This window comes from Bos indicus x Bos taurus, chromosome 6 (genome assembly GCF_003369695.1).
Source record: "Bos indicus x Bos taurus breed Angus x Brahman F1 hybrid chromosome 6, Bos_hybrid_MaternalHap_v2.0, whole genome shotgun sequence".
NCBI lineage: Eukaryota > Metazoa > Chordata > Mammalia > Artiodactyla > Bovidae > Bos > Bos indicus x Bos taurus.
The window spans coordinates 116117032-116135366 of NC_040081.1; the positions used below are offsets into that span (position 1 = coordinate 116117032).

Here is an 18335-nt window from a genome sequence, read left to right on the forward strand (position 1 = left end):
TAAAAAGCAGAGACATTACTTTGCCAACAAAGGACCATCTAGTCAAAGCTATGGTTTTTCCAGTGGTCATATATGGATGTGAGAGTTGAACTATAAGGAAAGCTGAGCACAAGAATTGATGCTTTTGAACTGTGGTGTTGGAGAAGACTCTTGAGAGTTGCTTGGACTGCAAGGAGATCAAACCAGTCAATCCTGAAGGAAATCAACCCTGAATATTCATAGGAAGGACTGATGCTGAAGCTGAAACTGCAATACTTTGGCCACCTGATGCAAAGAACTGACTCATCTGAAAAGGCTCTGATGCTGGGAAAGATTGGAGGCAGGAGGAAAAGGGGACGACAGAGGATGAGATGGTTGGATGGCATCACCGACTCCATGGACATGAGTTTGAGGAAGCTCCGGGAGTTGGTGATAGACAGGGAGGCCTGGCGTGCTGAAGTCCATGGGGTCGCAAAGAGTCAGACACGACTGAGCGACTGAACTGAACTGAACCACTGGACCACCAGGGAACTCCCTGACTGCACTTTTATGAGGTCCTGAGAGTAATCAAATTCATAGAGACAGGAAGTACTGATAGAAAGCAGCTTGCAAGGCAATGGGGAAAAGAGAATGAAGAGCTGGTGTTCAACTGGAAAACAGTTCCGTCTCACAAGATGGGAAAGCTCTGAAGCAGGTGGCAGTAATGGGTGCACAATAATGCGGATGTACTTAATACCCCTGAACTGTGCATGTAATGACGGTTAAGATGCCAATTTTTTGCACACATACACATGTGAAGAACATTCTGCTTTCAGGGAGTTTACATTCCCCTGGAGTTCCAGGAGAAACTAGGAAGGATCTGGGAAAGGCAGTTTTCAAAAAGATAATGATGGAAATTTTTCCAGAGATGAAACAAAACTTAAGTATTCAGATTAAAAAGGGCACCAGGGTTCTGAGCAAGATAAAGAGAAACAAATCAATACCTAAACACATACTTTTGTGAATATGAAGGACAAAAAAGAAAATCTTTACACCTAAGTCCCCATAAAGAATAAGTTAATGGATAGACTTCAGCAAGAGGAGAGGAACGGAAACAGGCTTTGTGCAGCCTCAACTGAGAGGAGCAGATGGCAGAGCCTCTGCAAAGTGCTCAGGGAAGAGAGAATTTCTAATCTAAATTATTACCAAGCATGAGCCAAAGTGTATATTCAGACATGCGAAAACTAAGGGAGTTTAATATACATATTCCTTCCACAAAAGAAATGCTAAAAGACATACTAGAGCAAAAATACAAACCCAGAGGGAAAACACAGGACGCAGAAAATAGGGGGAGTGGTAATTCTAAAACCACTTTTGTATTTAAAAAAATGTGAGGCTTCCTTTCTCACATTTACTTACACTCCTTATAGAAACCCCAACTGCAACGACAGCCAAGAATCTCAGGGACTTCCCTGGTGGTCCAGCAGTTAGGAGTCTGCCGTGCAATGCAGGGGAGACCGGGGGACTAACCCCCAGCATGCCGCAGGCCGACAGAGCTCACACAGCACAGCCGCGCAGCCCACGTGCCGCAGCCGGGGTCTGCGCGCCAAAGCAAAAGACCCCCACGACGCGGCAAAGATCTGACGCGGCCAGGTAAATAAGTAAGTACTTTCAAAAAAGAATTACAAACGAAGGGTCAATCCACAAGGACAAAGACAACAGAGGAGTGGGTCAGCAGAGCGAACGTGGGGAAGCTGAAGGGAAGAGTCACCTCTCCAAGAGGCAAGCTGCTACTGCTGCTGCTGCAGGGAGGCTGGCGGCTTAGGGCACCTCTTGTCTACAAAGCCTTTCCCTTTTAAAATGTCTAAAAACAAAATGCAACATACAGTCGTTATAAAAGGAAAGAAAACCCTGATGCCCTTACAGTGAAAACCAAAAACGTGTTAGTTAAAGCAGAAACTAACAGCTCAGGGTGACGAATGGTTTTCCATGGGGAGCCAAGCATCACCGTGCAGCCTTGTGGAACAAGCTCTGAAGACGGCGTAACCCACTCCATGCACGTCACAGATGCTCCACTGCCGGCGCTGGCATGGCAAGCAGCTGGGGAGGCCACATGGAACAGAGGAGGGGTGTCCACGATGAAGGGAAAAGCACCACTCTCCAAAGAAGTGCCCGGATGACACGACATGGTTTAGAACCAGCCAGTGCGCACAGGCCCCTTTCCAACATGCGGAAGCAGGGCGGTAAACAGAGCACACACCTTGTTCCTGGGGAGCTGATATTCCAGAGGGGGAGACGGAGGGTCTAAGGTACAGACGGGGAGAGGGGAAGGGAAGGCCTGGGGGAGGGTGGAAGGGCGGCAGAAGAGCGTCCTCCCTGCGCTCAGGAGGCCGCCGCACCCGCCCTCCTGGAGCTCCAGGTGCAGCTGCAGCCTGCGGAGCCCATGCTGCGACGCTGAGCCGAGTCCCCAGGGGCAGGCTCAGTGCCGGACAGCAGGCAGGCCTCCCCCAGAACCCAGAGAGGCACCAAGCTCGTCACTCGTCCGGAAGCAGAAGAGAGACTTAAATGGAAAAGTCAAGTCTGCGAGCACAACGGAAGCGCGCACACACACTCCCTGACACTGCCTTGCTTTCCAGCGTTTGCACAAGTCTCCCTGGAACAGACTGGTGCTGCCTCCGCACAATGACCATAGGACCTCCAGTCTCAGGGCAAAAAACTCCGTGTGGAGCAGCGGGATCAGCATGGAATCTGCTACAGAATAGGGACTGAGGACCCAGCAGCTCGTCACTCTGCCAGACTCTCTACTGAGAGGCTTTAGTTTACAGAACGGAGAACTCACTCACAGCAAAAGTTTTGCTCCTTCTGCAGACAGTAAGGCCTTTGTAACGGACCTGCTCCTTGTTTTGTGCTCACTTCAGAGAAGCTTGGCGCACAGGCCAGCTCGAGGCCAGCCCTGGGCACAGCCACCCGGGCGCTCTCTGCCTGTGGCCCATCCCTAGCCTTGCGCGGACACTCAGGCTGGCGCTGCCTCCGGCCCGAGGCCTGCTTGTCCTCTTGTCTCTGTGCAGAGCGGCAAATCTCGGGACCCCTCGCACTCTGCCAGGGATGGAAAATAGAGCAGCTGAAGCTGGGAACAATCAAGAAGTCCCTCAACTGCCACGCGAACCAGCAATCCCACTCCTAGAATCTACCCAAGAGAGAACTAAAAACATATATTCATACAAAAACTTTTACAAGAATTTTCACAAAATTATTTTTCAAAAGGAAAAAAAAACAACCCAATGTCCTAACAACTGATAAACAGATGAGATCAGAAGTGATCTGGACTCTGCTGGTGTCCAGCGGTTAGGACCCCATGCTTCTCCTGCTGGGGGCCCAGGTGTGACCCCTGGCTGGGGGAACTGAGATCCCACAAGCCACCTGGCGGGGGAAAAAGTGGACCCTGCCATACAATAGGACTTTCAGTCATAAAAATGAAATACTGACACATGCCATAACACGGACAAACCTCAAGGCTTCAGAAACACCGCAGAGCTGAAGAAGCCAGTCACAGAAAGCCACTTACCACACGACTCTGTCTCTACAGCACGTCTAGAACAGGAGAGTCCAGAGACAGAAAGGAGAGTGGTGGCTGGGGACACGCAGGAAGGAGGGGTGACTGCTCAGCAGGCACCGGGCTTCCTACTGGGGTGACAAAAATATTCAGGATTTAGATAGTGGTGATGGTTGCATTAACACTGTACTGACAATGTACTAAAAAAAACCACCCAATTATATACTTCAAAAGAGCTTAACTGATTAATTTTATGTTAATTTTTAAACTATCAAATCTTTTGTTGAGTAGGAAAGGCATCATCATATTAAGATGTATCATTCACATATCTGTAAGGTAGTTCCTATTTTCCCTCTAAAACATGCCTTACAAGGCATAAGAGCAGGGGCATGTGCTACACGACACTGGGAGCCCGAAGTCTGAAGACCAAAGTCCCAACCGCCCCACACATAGCCCTGCAGCCAGTGGGAGAAGTGGAGCGCACTCAAAGGACGGGGGCACTGGAGCAGGCGCTCCAGGCGGCAGACTGCAAAACAGCCCGCTGAGGCCACCTGCCAGGACCCTGCCGGTGGGTCCCGACCCATCGGCCCTCGGCGAAGCCCCCACCCAGAGCCCCGTCATCAGCTCCTGGACCTCCATCTCAACAGCGGGCCTGCATCGAGGGCCATTAGGCATCTGGGGAAAATTTAACTTGAGAGATAAAAATGTAAAAGCAAAAGAAAGCTAGGAATCTAGAGGCACACACTAGAGGGAAAGAGAGAACCCGCCAAGCACACATACTTGTCCTCGGCTCGCTCGGGCCACCCTGGAGCCTGGGCGCCTCCAGGAGGAGGTTAGGTGGCTGGGGACACGGCAGTGGAGAGAGTTTTCACACTAAACTTTTCAACTCTGAAGCATGTGAACATATTATCTATTTATAGTTTTTCTTTCGATTTTTAAAGGAACATTGTGAAAATGTAAACATATTTCCAAAATAATTTAAAAATCACTGCTCTCTTTGTGACTGCATTCCACAGCCACTAAGGGGACAAACAGAGAGGCCCAGACACCATGGTCCCTACAGAGCTGCCAGGGCAGGAGAAAGGAGGGATGGGGGCGCGAAAGGAGGTGGAAGGAGAAGAAAGGTGAGGGGAGGAGGGAGAGGAAACCTAAGGAAACAGGAAAGTAAATGAGGAAGCGGCAGGAAGGAAGCAGCACGGGGCAGAAAAAGGAAAAAATCTGAAGACCACGCTAACGAAACATCCATGTGGCACAAGTTCCAGAAACACAAGATTTTTAAAATTCTGAAAGAGACCTGAACTGACATTCCTCCACAGAAGGCATACAGATGGGCAACAGGCACAGGAAAAGATGCTCAGGAAGCGCAAATGAAACCATAATGAGCCTCCACCTCATACCTGTCAGAATGGCTATCATCAAAAAGAGATCACAAGCGTTAGTGAGGCCACAGGGAAAAGGGAGCCCTTGCGCACTGCTGGTGGGCATGTAAGCCGGTGCAGCGACTGCGAAGAGAGAACAGATTCCTCAGGAATGGAAACCGGAGCTGCTGTGGGACGCAGCAAGCCCACCTCTGAGGACGCACCAGACAGAAATGAGCCCAGACACTGAAGACACGTCCACAGATTCACGTTCTGCAGCATCACTCCCAACAGTCCACGCGCAGAGACAAATGGAAAAAGAAAATGGGCTTTAGGGACCTCCCTGGTGGTCCAGTGGCTAAGACTCCATGCTCCCAATGCAGGTGGCCAGGGTTTAATCCCTGGTGGGAAAACGAAGATCCTGCATGTCACACAGAGTGGCCAAAAAACAGGAGGGGGCTTATGCACATGGTGGAATATCATTCAGGCATTAAAAATGAAATTCTGCCATCTGCACATGGATCAGCTCAGAGGACGCTCTATTAAAACGTTGCATGCTCTCACTTTTACGTGAAATGTAAAATAAAAGTCACACTCGTAGAAGCAGAGAGTAGAATGGGTGGTTGGTTGCCAGAGGCTGAGGGGCAGGAGAGACCGAGAGGTACTGCCAAAGGGACAGACGTTCGTTTGTGAGGTGAGCAAGTTCTAAAGACACAGAGTCCAGGGACTATAATCAGAAGAGCGGGCTTCGTACTCGAAACTTGCTGGGAGAGAAAATGTGAAGCACGCTCACCCCCACACACGAAAGGGAACTAAGAGAGGAGGCAGATGTGTTAAGGTGATTAGAGGGACCACTTCACAGTGCATATGGTGGATCAAATCCTTACATTGTACACAATTTTTTCAGTCCTAATTCCTTTTCTTTTCCAGTTTTATTGAGATGCATGCAGTCATGCAGCACTGTATAAATTTCAGGGCTTCCCAGATGGCACAGTTGTAAAGAATCCACCTGCCAATTCAGGAGACACAAGAGACTTTGGGAAGATCCCCGGGAGCAGGAAATGGCACCCTAATCCAGTATTCTGAGCCGGAAAATGCCATGGATGAAGAAGCCTGGTGGGATACAGTCCAGGGGTCACGAAGAGTGGGACGCGACTGAGCACGCACACACGCTGTGTAAGCTGAAGGTGTATGGCACGATGATTCTGATGTACACAAGGAAATGATTTCCACGCTAAGTTCAGTGAACGCCCATCACCTCACAGACACATGATGACACTCTCAACCCCACGGAGAGCTGCCTGTCACACCCCTAGACACTGCACACTGAAAACTGAAGATTTTACTTGTCAATTACACCATAATAAAGCTGGGGGAAATATAAACAAGTGGAGTCAAGATTTCTAAACATCAGCAAAGAAATAAGATGCCCAGAATCAAGAGGTTGAAAAGACCCACTGAGCACTCCACAGGATGAACACAAAAGAGACCACGTGGTTTGGGGTGAAGATAGGTGACAGGCCAGCATCAGTTATCTTAAAAAAGGAAACACTCATGAAAAACCCCCGAATAACAAAGCAGTATCGTCAGATTTTTCAGCTATTTTCATTTTTGGCCACATTGCTCAGCTTGTGGGATCTTATTTCCCTGACCAGGGATTGAACTCATGCCCTCAGCAGTGACAGCAAGGCGTCCTAACCACTACACCACCAGGGAATTCCCATCTTCAGTTTTTTGAGAGAAGCTATTTTCAATCTAAATTACGTATCTAGACAAGCTATCATCAAGTTTAAACACAGAACAGATCATTTTGGCATGCAAGGTCTCTAAAATTTAACGCTGCCTCCCACACTTTCTGAGATAACCCCCCAAAAGACGTACCACCAAAACATGATGGCAAACCTTGGAAGACATGAGACCTAAGGGGTGAGTGGTCTCCCGCAGAAGACAAAGCGCCTGCAGCCGTGGCACACGTCTAGGAAGCCCCGTCTGGAGCAGGAAGACAAACAGTTCCAGCAGACAGGCTCCCCGAGGGAAAAACGCGTAACTGACCATCTCAAAAGGCTTTTTACACAACTCATCTGGAAAACCTGAGCCTGCATTAGTAACAGATGCATGGAAAACTAAGCAAATAGACAAAAAAAAAATTTTTTTTTCACTAGGAAAATTGTGTTCAGCTAAACAATGTAACAATTAATAAATATTCATTCAAACCAAAAATTGTTGGAACTCCCTGGTGGTCCAGCAATTAGGAATCTGCACTTTCACTGCCAGGTTTAATCCCTGGTCAGAGAACCAAGATCCCACAAGTCTTGCAGTGCAGCTAAAACACAAAACAAAATTTTTAAAATAAGTAAGAACTGTTAAAACTGTGGTATATTAGGTGGGAGGGGGATTATGGGGGGACACATGTATACCCATGGCTGATTCATGTCAACGTATGGCAAAAAAACCACAATATTGTAAAATAATTTATCTCCAATTAAAATAATTTTTTAAAATGAAAAAAAAAAGTCAAACAAAACCTGTGGCATATTAAAGATGGCCAAAAATTCTTTGTCATCCCCCCACCAAGAGATAAAGTCTATTTCTCCACATCCTTGATCCTCGCCCAGGCCTGTGGCTGCTCCCAACTGCACACAGCAAGAGCGATGTCAGGCTAGAGCTGGCCTCACCTCCGAAAGGACTGGCAGGGCTTCCCTGGTGGCCCAGGGGTTACGCCTCTGGGCTTCCCCTGCGGGGCACGGGTCCAATCCCCGGCTGGGGAAACTAAGATCCTGCGTGCCACACAGTCAAAAAACAAATAGATCAAACACATCCTTTTTTTTTAAGTGTTTTTATAAATAAATAAAAGGCTTGTCCGCAGGGGAGCTCCTTGACGGCTGAGTGGTTAGGACTTCGGGCTTCCACTGCCGTGGGCCAGTTTCAAGCCCAGGCAGTGGACCTGAGATCCCACAAGCCACGTGGTGCAACCAAGAAATAAGCAAAAGGATGGGCAGCTTCACTTCCTGCGGCAGGAAGCAGCCACCATGCTGTGAGGAGGCCCAAGCTGCCTCAAGGGTGGCCCCAGCCGGGGAGCATGGCGGACCGGGGCCAACAGCCCCCGGCACCGGGCACCTTGGGAGTGACGCAGACCAACAGCACGCCGGCAGTGACAGGTGAGCCCTGGCACACAAGTCCACACTGCGAGACTGTAAACACACACACCGCTGTGCTCTCAGCCACGGCTCTCTGGAACAGCTCATCAGCAAGGCGCAGACAGCCGGACACCACTGGACTCGGAAGACCGGGGAAGGGGAAGTGGGGCGGAAAGAACACTAAATTCTTATCTCTTGAAGATAGAACTGAACACGTAACACACAAAACTCAAAGTTCTCAACTCTGTAAGATAGGCAAGTTTTTTTTAATAGATAGATATAAGAAACAGTTGAAAGAGCAAAGCAGCTGTCTCCTTGGAACAGTCACCTAGACTGCTGCATCTCGTTCTGACCCTCACAAAGGCAACTGTCTTTAGGGCACCTGGTTCAGTCTGATGAATGAAAAGCAAACAGGAAATATATCCCTAAACATTTGGTTGGTAGGATTAGTTATCTAAGTTTCCTCCCACTTTTCTGATTCATACAAATTTTTCATGAAATGTATTCCGATTACAAGAGATAACTGTTCTGGCCGCACCAGCTCTGCTGCAGCAGGCGGATCTCCAGGTGCAGCGTGTGGGGGGCCGCTCCGGACCAGGAACGTCCGCGGCCCCAGCACTGGGCGGGCCGAGTCCGAGCCCCTGGCCCCCAGGGACGTCCTGATCAAACCACCAGAGCCGCTTTAGCTCACTGTTCGCCTTGACAATCCGTCAAGGAACCACATGCCCTTGAAAAGCAGCTTTCCACAAACTCTAAGCTGGAATCCACAACTGTTTCTGTTACCTCATTCCCGTGCTGGGAACTCACAGAGGGAGGGGAGGGGAGGGGGCGCCAGGCCTGGGGCACCGGCCGAAGACGGAGCGGCTCGGGCCCTCTGCCGACAGGGCTGCTGTGAGCACCCAGGGCCTGAGACATGCACACAGGCTCAGCCTCCGCGCTGCACAAACAGAACACCGGTCACATCTTCAAAGAAGTTATAAGAAGCTGAACTTAAAGAAATAAATACTGTTTTATACAGATTTCAGAACTCAACAGAAGAGAATCCGTAAACTGTCAACATGAGGCCTAATCCCAAGGGGTCTTCCGCAATCAGGGACAATTTCTGATGCATAATAAAGAGGGGAACCCTCAGGGGCGCGCCCTTGGGGTCTCCCTGAGCTCCCCTGCGGGCGCTGCTCCCCCAGGCCCCCGCCTCGCACCTGAGGAAGAGCAAAGAGCCTGAAGCCGGCCAGTGCTCCCGCCCCAGGACCCCAGCCACAGACCAGTCGGAGATCTTGGCACCCCACACTGGGCAGGGCCCAGGCTCCGAGTCACACAGACGGGACCCCTGTGGGCCCAGAGCAAGCTGCCCCACACGGACGTGCCCAGGGTCCTCAGTGCCCATCAAAGGCGTCCAGGTGGCACTGTCCTTGGGGCACTGTGGGGAGCAGGGGCGAGGGCCGCCAGCAAGGAGCCTCCACTCACAGGCAGGGCAGGTGGGGGACAGCAAGCCGGGAGTCCAGAGAGAAAGGGCAGTGACAGTGTGGGTGCCCCGGAGAAACTGATCTGGGGGTGAGGGCATCGACGACAGTTTTAAAAATTCCTCTTTAGCCTTGTCCTTGTTTCTAAACCTCGAAACCCAAGTAAATGAAATCTCACAAGAATAGATCTTGCTTGGACAGTGAATGGGCTGCTGTCTGGCTTTGTCAGAAACTCAGGGGTCACTGACACCCTCCCCACAACCCACGGGCCTCGTGGCTTGACTGTAGGCCCTTCCCGCTGACTCCTCTGCGGAACCCGCGCCCCTCAGCAGGGCTGCGCCAGGCCTGAGCGCTGGGCCTTTGGGGAACTCCAGGCACAGTCCTCAGCGCGGTGGGCTCAGGCACCCTGCGAAGGTGGCCACCTGCCCCAGAGCTCAGGCCTCGGGAGGCAGAAGGTGGGCCCCAGCCCGTGCTTCTGAGATGGTCCAGGGTGGCCCACGCGGCCAATCTGGGGACCAGGTCTGGAGGACCAAGTTACCGGGCAGCGACCTGGCTCACCCCGAGGCTTCCTTCTCGCTCGGAACGTGTACCTGTGCGCTGCCACCAGGAGCAGGGGCACGGGAACGTAACCAAGCACTCGGCTCTCAGGGCTCCAGTCAAAGGTCACGTGTCCCTTTCCACTGTCCAAAGCAAACCACGAAGCCACACCCAATTTCAAGGGGGGCAGTCTGCCCAGTCCCATGGGGCACTCAGAGAGACAGCTGGGGAGACTAACGCAGACAGCCAGCACACACAGGCCACCTCCCATGGCCTCGCCCCGATCCTCCCCCCACCAGCTCACAGATGACCCTGAGAAACGCGCTTTCCAAAGCAAACAGAGGCGCATCGCCCACCCTCACACGCCCGCCTGAACCCGCAAGGCCTCACGCTCCTCTGCAGATGAAAATGCTCCGTGCAGCCTCGAGAACGGCCCCTGCCCCACAGCCTGCTAGGCACTCAGCGCCCTCCCCTCTGACCTTCGGCCCTCTCCTGCCACGGGCTCTCCGCCGGCGTGCCCTCTTCTAGAGCCCTCACCACCCGACCCCGGGCCCTCTTCCACGCTCTGTACGCGCCTCAGCCCCCAGGCAGGCGTGACGCCCTGTGGATGTACAGACGGACCAAGTGCAGCAGAGTCTGCAGCAAGTCTCCTTCACGACTTTCCCCCTCTGTCATGGAGACCACAAATGCACGAACCCGCTCCGTGTGCCGCCAGCACCCAGGCCAGCCGGCCCAGCTGCTCCTTCGCCACACAACTGGGAAGCAAGCCCCAGACGATGGGGCCCTTCTTGACAAATTCTGTATGTGGCTCTACATGACACTAATTCCTTTCTTAAACAAAACCACTGTAACAGCTGAAAACAGGAAAGCTCCTGAATGAGAAACCGAGGCAGCGTTCCACTGTCACAAACACACAAGTCGCGCTCCGCCTCACCCCCACCTAACTGGCCTGCCCGGGAGACACACAGCCCCTTTGTGGGAGGGCGACCGGCCACGGTGCCTCCAGGAGCCTGCATGGCCCACACTCCCCTTCTTCTCCGGTGGAGGAGGCCTGTCGCCAGTCCTGCAGGGCCGCTCGTCCTCAGCCAAACGGCGACCCTGCAGCGCAGCCTCCTGTGCTCCTTTCCCCACCCCGGATCTCCTGGTGAGTGCTTATGGGACCAAAGGCCTGATCAGTTTTCAGGTTCGGTTATTGAGCAAGACAGTTTCACAGATTTTTCAAAGATGTAGTCTTCTGTCCACCATCTCTCCCATTTCAGCCCCCTCACAGGTCTGTCAAGTCCAGGGGAGCAAGGACACGAGTTCTGGCTCATCAATGGAACACAGCTAATTTCCTAATTCTCCATGAATGGAGGAATGCCACCAGAAGTACATGGCCATACTAACGAAATATAACAGCCCATCCTCCTATTCCTGTCTAGACGGTCTGATGTTCAAATGTCCCCTGAGAGGCAGAACAATGAGTTCCCAGAGCACAGAAGCAGAGGTCAGGCCCTGCAGGAGGTCCAGCACTTATAGCCTGTGACTCTGGGTCAGTACTTAACATCTCTGGGATTCAGATTCCTGCTGTGAGGATTCAGTGAGAGGAGGGAACGAAGATTTGCTGCTCTAAGACACAGGGGGAGCCACTCTGCACAGATGGCACCGACTTCCAATCTTTGGGGGGATGCAAACAGAAGGCTCTTATTTCTTCTTTTCTTTTTCTGCTGTGCGCCCTGGGGGATCTTGGTTCCCCAGGGAAGGACTGGACCCAGGCCCTCAGCAGGGCAACCGGGCAGTCCTAACCACCACACCACCAGGGAATTTCCAGGAAGCTCTTATTTCTAACACATACTTTAATTGTAAAAACCCAGGAATTCAATTTTTATTAAATAAAAATCTTTAGGGGACTTCCCCGGTGGTCTAGTGGCTAAGACTCCAAGCTCCCAATGCAGGGGGCCTGGGTTTGATCCCTGGTCAGGGAACTAGATTCCATATGCCACAACTTAAAAAAAAATTCCCCCCTGGCACAACTAAGATCCAGCACAGCCATACACACACACACACACACACACACACACACACACACATATCTTTGGGATAACAGAAGACTCGAAAGCATGAACATCTCCACGAGTTAACTCTCAGTTAACACTGGGCGCCGCTTGAAGCCCAGAAGACAACTTAGAGCTCACCCTGAAAAACTCAGAACCTGGAGACATGAAGGGTGAGAGCCCAAGCCATGTGCTGCCAGGACAGGGCCTGGCGCTCAGAGGAACAGCCAACCTGGGAGCATCCCAAGTGCCGTGGATACAGAGCTGGCAGCACCGGCGGGGAAAGGGGACGGAGGGAGCCACGCGACAGAGCGCGGCTCATCCTGGGGGCAGCAGCATGGCGATGAGACCTCAGAGCAGCTGCAAGGGGCCCGCCAGTGAAGACCTCAGGAAAACACAGGGCCTTCACACCACGCCCAACACCAAGGGCTTCCTCCTCTATGAATAGGAAGGCACCAGGGACACCTCTCAGCTGGTAGGTGAGATCAGTTTCTTTTTGAAGGTACCGAGGTAAATCAGAAATGAGGCCCACTTTCCATTTTACTAGCTTGCAGTGAGACAAAAATGGTGCCCTCTCAAATCTTTCGAAATGTCAGTGTTAGGGTCACTCAGCCGTCCCCCCTTACCCTCAGTGCCATGCGCTGCCCCAGCCCATGAGGGCCACGCCGGCCCTCTCTCCTGCGTCAGTCCACCCTTCCTGGAGACTCCCTGGGTCTGGGGAAAGCCATCGTCCTCGAGCACTGGCTTACCAGCTTCCTCCCTGGCCTGTCTCACCTGCCCTGGGCCTCCACCTTTGCCACCTCACACCAGGGCAAGCACAGTCACACCACTGCCCTCGATCCACACCACTTCTCACGCACTGGCCAGCACACAGGGGCTGAGAGTCTTCATACAGTCACTGAAGGACTGACATTCACTCAGGTACTGTTCTAGGCACTGGGAACCTGACAGTAGTTAAAGCCAAAAGGAGAAAAATCTCCACTGTTATAGACCTCTTGATGCAGTCTGGCACATAGACAAATAAGGAAAACACCCGGAATGTCAGAGGATACAAGCTAGGCAAAAGAAGTGGAGGCAGACGGGTAGGGCCAGACAGCAAAAGGATATCATAAATCAGGGGTCAAGGGTGGTGCCTGAGAAGGGAAGTTTAAGCAAAGACTTAAAGGCAGGTAAAGAGCCAGCCAGGCAGGTGTCTGAGTAGAAGGAACTGCAGATGCAGGGGCCAGGGGCCAAGTGTGGCTGCAGTGCCTGACACAGGCCAGAGGCGAGCGCAGCTGAGACAGAGGCCGGGCGGGCCGGGAAGGGGCCGGCCAAGCACCAGAGCTCAAGACACACTCCTGAGGGCTCCCAAGGCAGGCAGGGGTCTGGGGCCACTTTCTAGGAGTGAGGTGCACGATGAGAGCTGAACGAGAAGGAATGCATAGGAAAGCCAGTGGTGCCCACATAGGCACTGGAGTGAGTCTGTGTGTGTGTGTGAGGGTCACAGGGGAAAGCGGAGGTAAAACTGACCGAGTAGAGGCCCAAGGAAAAGCTCAGCCACAACAGAGGGCTGAAAAGACCAGGTGAGATCAAGCTAAGGAGTGCAGTGAGGGAACTCCCACTGCCATCCAGCAGTTAGGGCTGCAAGCTTGCACCGCGGAGGACCCAGGTTCAATTCCCGGTTGGGGAACTGAGACCCCACAAGTTGCACAGCACAGCCAAAAAAAAAAAGTGCAGTGAAAGGCAGAAAGAGCAGTGAGAGATTGGTCTTGAACCCCAAAGGGCCCTGAGATCCCTGAAAAGTGGGCTCTCACAGGACCACAAGCGCATTTCAGAAAGACAGGCAGAGCACGGAGAGATGACTGAGGGGAGGAAAGCTGGAGTCGGAAACACTCTTCCTGACCTGTCAGCCTCCGTAACACAACAGCAAACACAAGTGAAAAATTAATTACAATGTGAAACACTACTGATAGAAACATACCCTTAACAGCATAACAAACTTATTTCATACCATTGATTCTTTCTGTGACAACCCAGTTAACTTAAAAATTGAGCTCCCAACTCCAACTCCTTCCAGGAAGACAAAACATTCTTCTCTCCACATCCACCAGGGAAGTTTCACCACTAGGGCTGTTGAGCACCAGGCTGGCACTCAGCTCAACCACCACTTAGCCATTTCCATCCTTGTATACCTTGTTGAAAGTATTAAGTATTACAGATATTAAGACGCTCTGAAAAATTCATCTTTGGCCCTTTGCTTTCTGGAAGACAGACTCAAGAACAATACTAATTTGAGATATCTTGAATTTTTTAACTGGCAAAGCAAATCTCATCAAATCAATCAGCTCCTTCAAACACTATACTGTAACCAACAGAAAAGTGCAAAATGCTGACCAATCGCTGGGGTAACTCATTTAAGTCTTTTTCTCCCCAAAGTGCTTACCCTAAATAACAATTCCTAAAAACAAAATTAACAAATCACATAAAGACAGTTTGCAAAGTATAAACATAATCCTCTGGAACTTCCATGTCACCTCCTGCTTCTGTATATATTTTTACTTTCCCCAGGGACAGGGAGAGAGGTACGGTAGAAACGTCACTGCTTGATTCATCCTGGTGGTACATACAGGTCTGTTCTGTTACTTGTTGTACTTATATGCTTGCAATATTTCACAGTTAATTTTTATTTAACATTTGAGTTAGCTACAAAGACAAAAGGAAAAGAAAGGAAACAGGCCTTCCTGGCAAACAGTGTCTTGGCTCCCTGATTAAAGCAGGGAGACCTTAAGCCAGCCCCTTACTTTCCATATTCAGTTACTTCCAGAAGGGCCCTTTCTGCTTCACCAGGACTTAAAAAAAGAGAAGCAAACAGGCCACACGCTGGCATTAAAATGGGTTGCTTGTCCCAAGTCATAAGCCCATTTACTCAGCACTCACTGAGTGCCTGCCATAGGAAGGCATGAGCAGAGGCCAGATCACCCGAGACTGTAAGAATCCTACCTCCAAGAGCTCATCCAAAAGGGAAAAAGGTCACATAAGGCCACTGAAGGGCTGAGTCCTCTGTGTTCAAAATGGGAGGACAGGGCTTCCCAGTGGTTAGGAACCTACCTGCCAGTGCAGGGGATACAGGTCTGATCCCTGGTCCGGGAAGACTCCACATGCCTCGGAGAAATTACGTGACAAACTACGAAAGCCTGAGCACGCACAGCCCATACTCCGCAAAGAGAGTAGCCCCTGCAAGCCACAACTAGAGACAGCCCGTGCAAGTGCAAGGAAGACTCAGCACAGCCAAAAATAAAATTCAAATAATAAAAAAAACTTTAAGGAAAAGACAAGCAGTGGTCCACACACAACACCAGTCCACGCAGAGGCCGGGATCAAGACAGGTCACCACATATTTGAGGAACAAGGACCCAATTACTGCAGCCGGGCAAGGAGTGAAGCTTAGAAGACTAAGAGGCTTATCCAAAATTGCATACATTCTATAGCCAAGCATTATATCCAAACAAAAAACAAAAATCAACCAACCAAAAACCATATACCAGAATATGTAAGTAAAAAGCTTAATAATTTCAACTCCCACTGATTAAATGTTTACTTAGAATTGTTTACTGAGAAAGGCTATTTGTCTAGATTAAAAATGGCAGGAGAAAATAAATTTGGAACTTTAGCTTCACCTGAGCACATGCTTGTGTGTGCTCAAGGACAACCCCAATCTCATATAGCAACATTTTATTAGTGTTTTCTATCCCCTCACCAGCACTTCTTAGTAAATATAACTTCACCTACTTTTACCTGTTTTAAACTGAAGCGTCAAGCCATAAAAAAGGAAGTAACTAGTTAGTTTACATTATGCCATATGAGTAAGCCTTTTAAAACTGGACTACTTGTAGGGGCTTCCCTGGTGGCTCAGTGGTACAGAATTTGCCTGCCAAAGCAGGAGACATGGGTTCCATCCCTGGTCTTGGAAGATCCCACGTGCTGCAGAGCAACTAAGCCCGTGCGCCACAACGAGTGACCCTCGGACTTGTGCTGCACAAGCGAGGCCACTTCAAGAAGCCCACGCACCGCAACTAGAGAGTAGCCCCCACTGTCCACAACCAGAGAAGGGCCTGAGCAGCAGCAAGGACCCAGCACGCCCAAAAGTAAATTTTTTTTTTTAATTGGACTACTTGCAGGAGGAGAGGTCATTTGAATAGGTGGCAGGCTTGACCCACTCTTCCCTAAGTCACAAGATCTCTAATTCCTAACGTGTAAGTCTCGCAATTCCGACTTATTCCTCATTTGAGTCCTCACATTTAAGCAGGTACTATTTAAACAGCCCTGTTTAAATCGGTGGAATAAAACCCATAAACGTAGTAGTCACATATGGTAGCCTGTTTAACTCACTGTTTTGTTCTGTTGTGTCTCCATAAATTTCAAATTATGTTAGTTTAGACATAATATATATCACAAATGTGCACACAGAATAATAAACTGCCCATTTTTTTTTTTTTTTGTAGTGCCACACAGCATGTGGGATCTTAGTTCCCTGACTAGGGATCAAACCCATGGACCTGCACTGGAAGCGAAGAGTCTTAACCACTGGACCACCAGGGAGTATCAAGCCCATCACTTTTTGAAATTCAGAAAGTTATTTTTCTGATACTTTTAAATTGGAATGTTCACCACTGGAATCCCAGCCCAGCCTGATCTGCAGTAATGCAGTCAGGAGGCGAGGATTTTTGTATTATATAGATCAGAGTTTAAAAAAAAAAAAAAAAAAGGCTTACAGAAACTCACAAACGTGCAAAAGTACTCACTTTACCAACCACTGGCCCAAAACTGAAGGCTGCGGAGCGTCTGAGAAAATGGAAGAAAAGAAAAGGAAATGACTCAAAGTAATCGTGCTTAAGGCCTGAGTCCTCTTCACTTCCAGGCGGCAGTTTAGATTTGAACTCCGGTCGGTGGTGGGGCGCCGGAGCACGCACGGAGCACACCAGGAAAGGGCTGCGCTCCCACGACTGGTTTCCTCCGAGCTACTGGTTGGAGTGGTGCTTTTTCATGTTGCTCTGGTCACACTTACACATGTAACGAGGACATGGAAAACATTTGGGAAAATGAAAGCGCTGCATAAATGAGATGGCTCCTAACTTATCTTCCATCTCGACCATCTCATTTTAAAATACATAAATATGACGGTCGGTGTTATCAACGCGCAGTGGCAACGTTAACTTTTTAAGTCGTTGGGCGATTAGGGAACACGTATCTCGGCGTTTAAGTCATTTAAAAGTCAAGGCCTTAGAGCGCGGGATTGTCAGTCCTCAAGAACTTCCCTAACCTCGCTCTGAAGTCCCCCGAACCGAGGGGGTCCCCGGTTCTGGGACGCGCGCACACGCGCCCCGAGCCCTCATCACCTGCCTCAGCGGCACTAACTTGTCAAGCCTGTGGCCGCTCACGTCCCGGCACCGGCGCGGACACCGGGGGAGCAGACGCCGGCGGCACCGGCTCCTGTGCCCTCTGCCCGGGCTCGAGACCCGCGTGTCTTCAACGCCGAGATTTTTTTTAACTGCCCTCTGGCGAGCGGGGCAGAGCCTGCCGGGCGGCCCCGGCCGCTCCATCGCGCGCGCCCCCGGGGCCCCGTGAGGGAACCACCGTCCGGCCGAGCGCGGGCGGCCGAGGGCCGGCAGCCCCCGGGCGGGGTCCCCGCGCCGCCACCTGCCAGGCCTGGGGCTCCCGGCGCCCGCGCTGACCAACGGCCGGTAGCCCGAGTGTCAACCGGGGCCTCGGCGGACAAAAAAGCGCCTCCCCGCGGCCCCGGCCGCCCCTCCCGCCGCCGCCCGGCCCCGGCCCCGGCCCCGACCCGCGCCTCACAAAGGCCGGCCCGGCCCGCTCGGCGCCGCAGCGAACAAAGGCCGCCGGCCCGCGTCGGGCCGGCACAGGTGCAGCCGCCGGCCGCCGGGCCCAACATGGCCGCGCCCGCCCGGCCCCTCAGCCCCTCAGTCCCTCAGCCCCTCAGCCCTCCGCCCCTCAGGCCCGCGGCGGTTGGGCCAGCGGCGCCAGTGACCTGTTGTGCGGCGCATCCTCAGGCGGCGGCGGCTCTCCGGCGCGGCGGCTCCGGCTCCGGCGGCGGCGGCGGCCGGGAAGGGGGCCGGGGCCGGGACCGCGCGGGGGAGGGAGGCAGGGCCGAGGGAGGGGAGGGGGCGGCGGCGGCGGCGGCGGCGGCGGGCGCAGCGCGGCCAGGCCGAGGCTCTCCGCGCGCGGCGCCGACCCCGCCCCCGCGCCTCCCGCCCGCCGCCGCCGCCGCCGGGCCGCCGCCGCCTCGCAGAAGCCGCGGGAAA

The 18335-nt window shown here is 51.9% G+C and overlaps 1 protein-coding gene across 7 annotated transcripts in view; it reads right to left on the reverse strand.

The window, feature by feature from the left end:
- Positions 1 to 18109, reverse strand: part of NSD2 (nuclear receptor binding SET domain protein 2) — a 79317-nt gene extending 61208 nt beyond the window's left edge. The window contains exons 1-3 of one of the 7 annotated variants that reach the window (XM_027545327.1): positions 18062 to 18100; positions 16818 to 16857; positions 3524 to 3642 (exon numbers count right to left, since the gene is read on the reverse strand). The gene's annotated coding sequence lies outside the window, so the exon portion shown is untranslated. Of the gene's footprint in view, positions 1 to 2801; positions 2825 to 3523; positions 3643 to 16817; positions 17509 to 18061 lie in introns of those variants that run through there. The other 6 variants (XM_027545333.1, XM_027545334.1, XM_027545332.1 and 3 more) reach the window with 6 other exon arrangements.
- Positions 18110 to 18335: the final 226 nt, after the last annotated feature.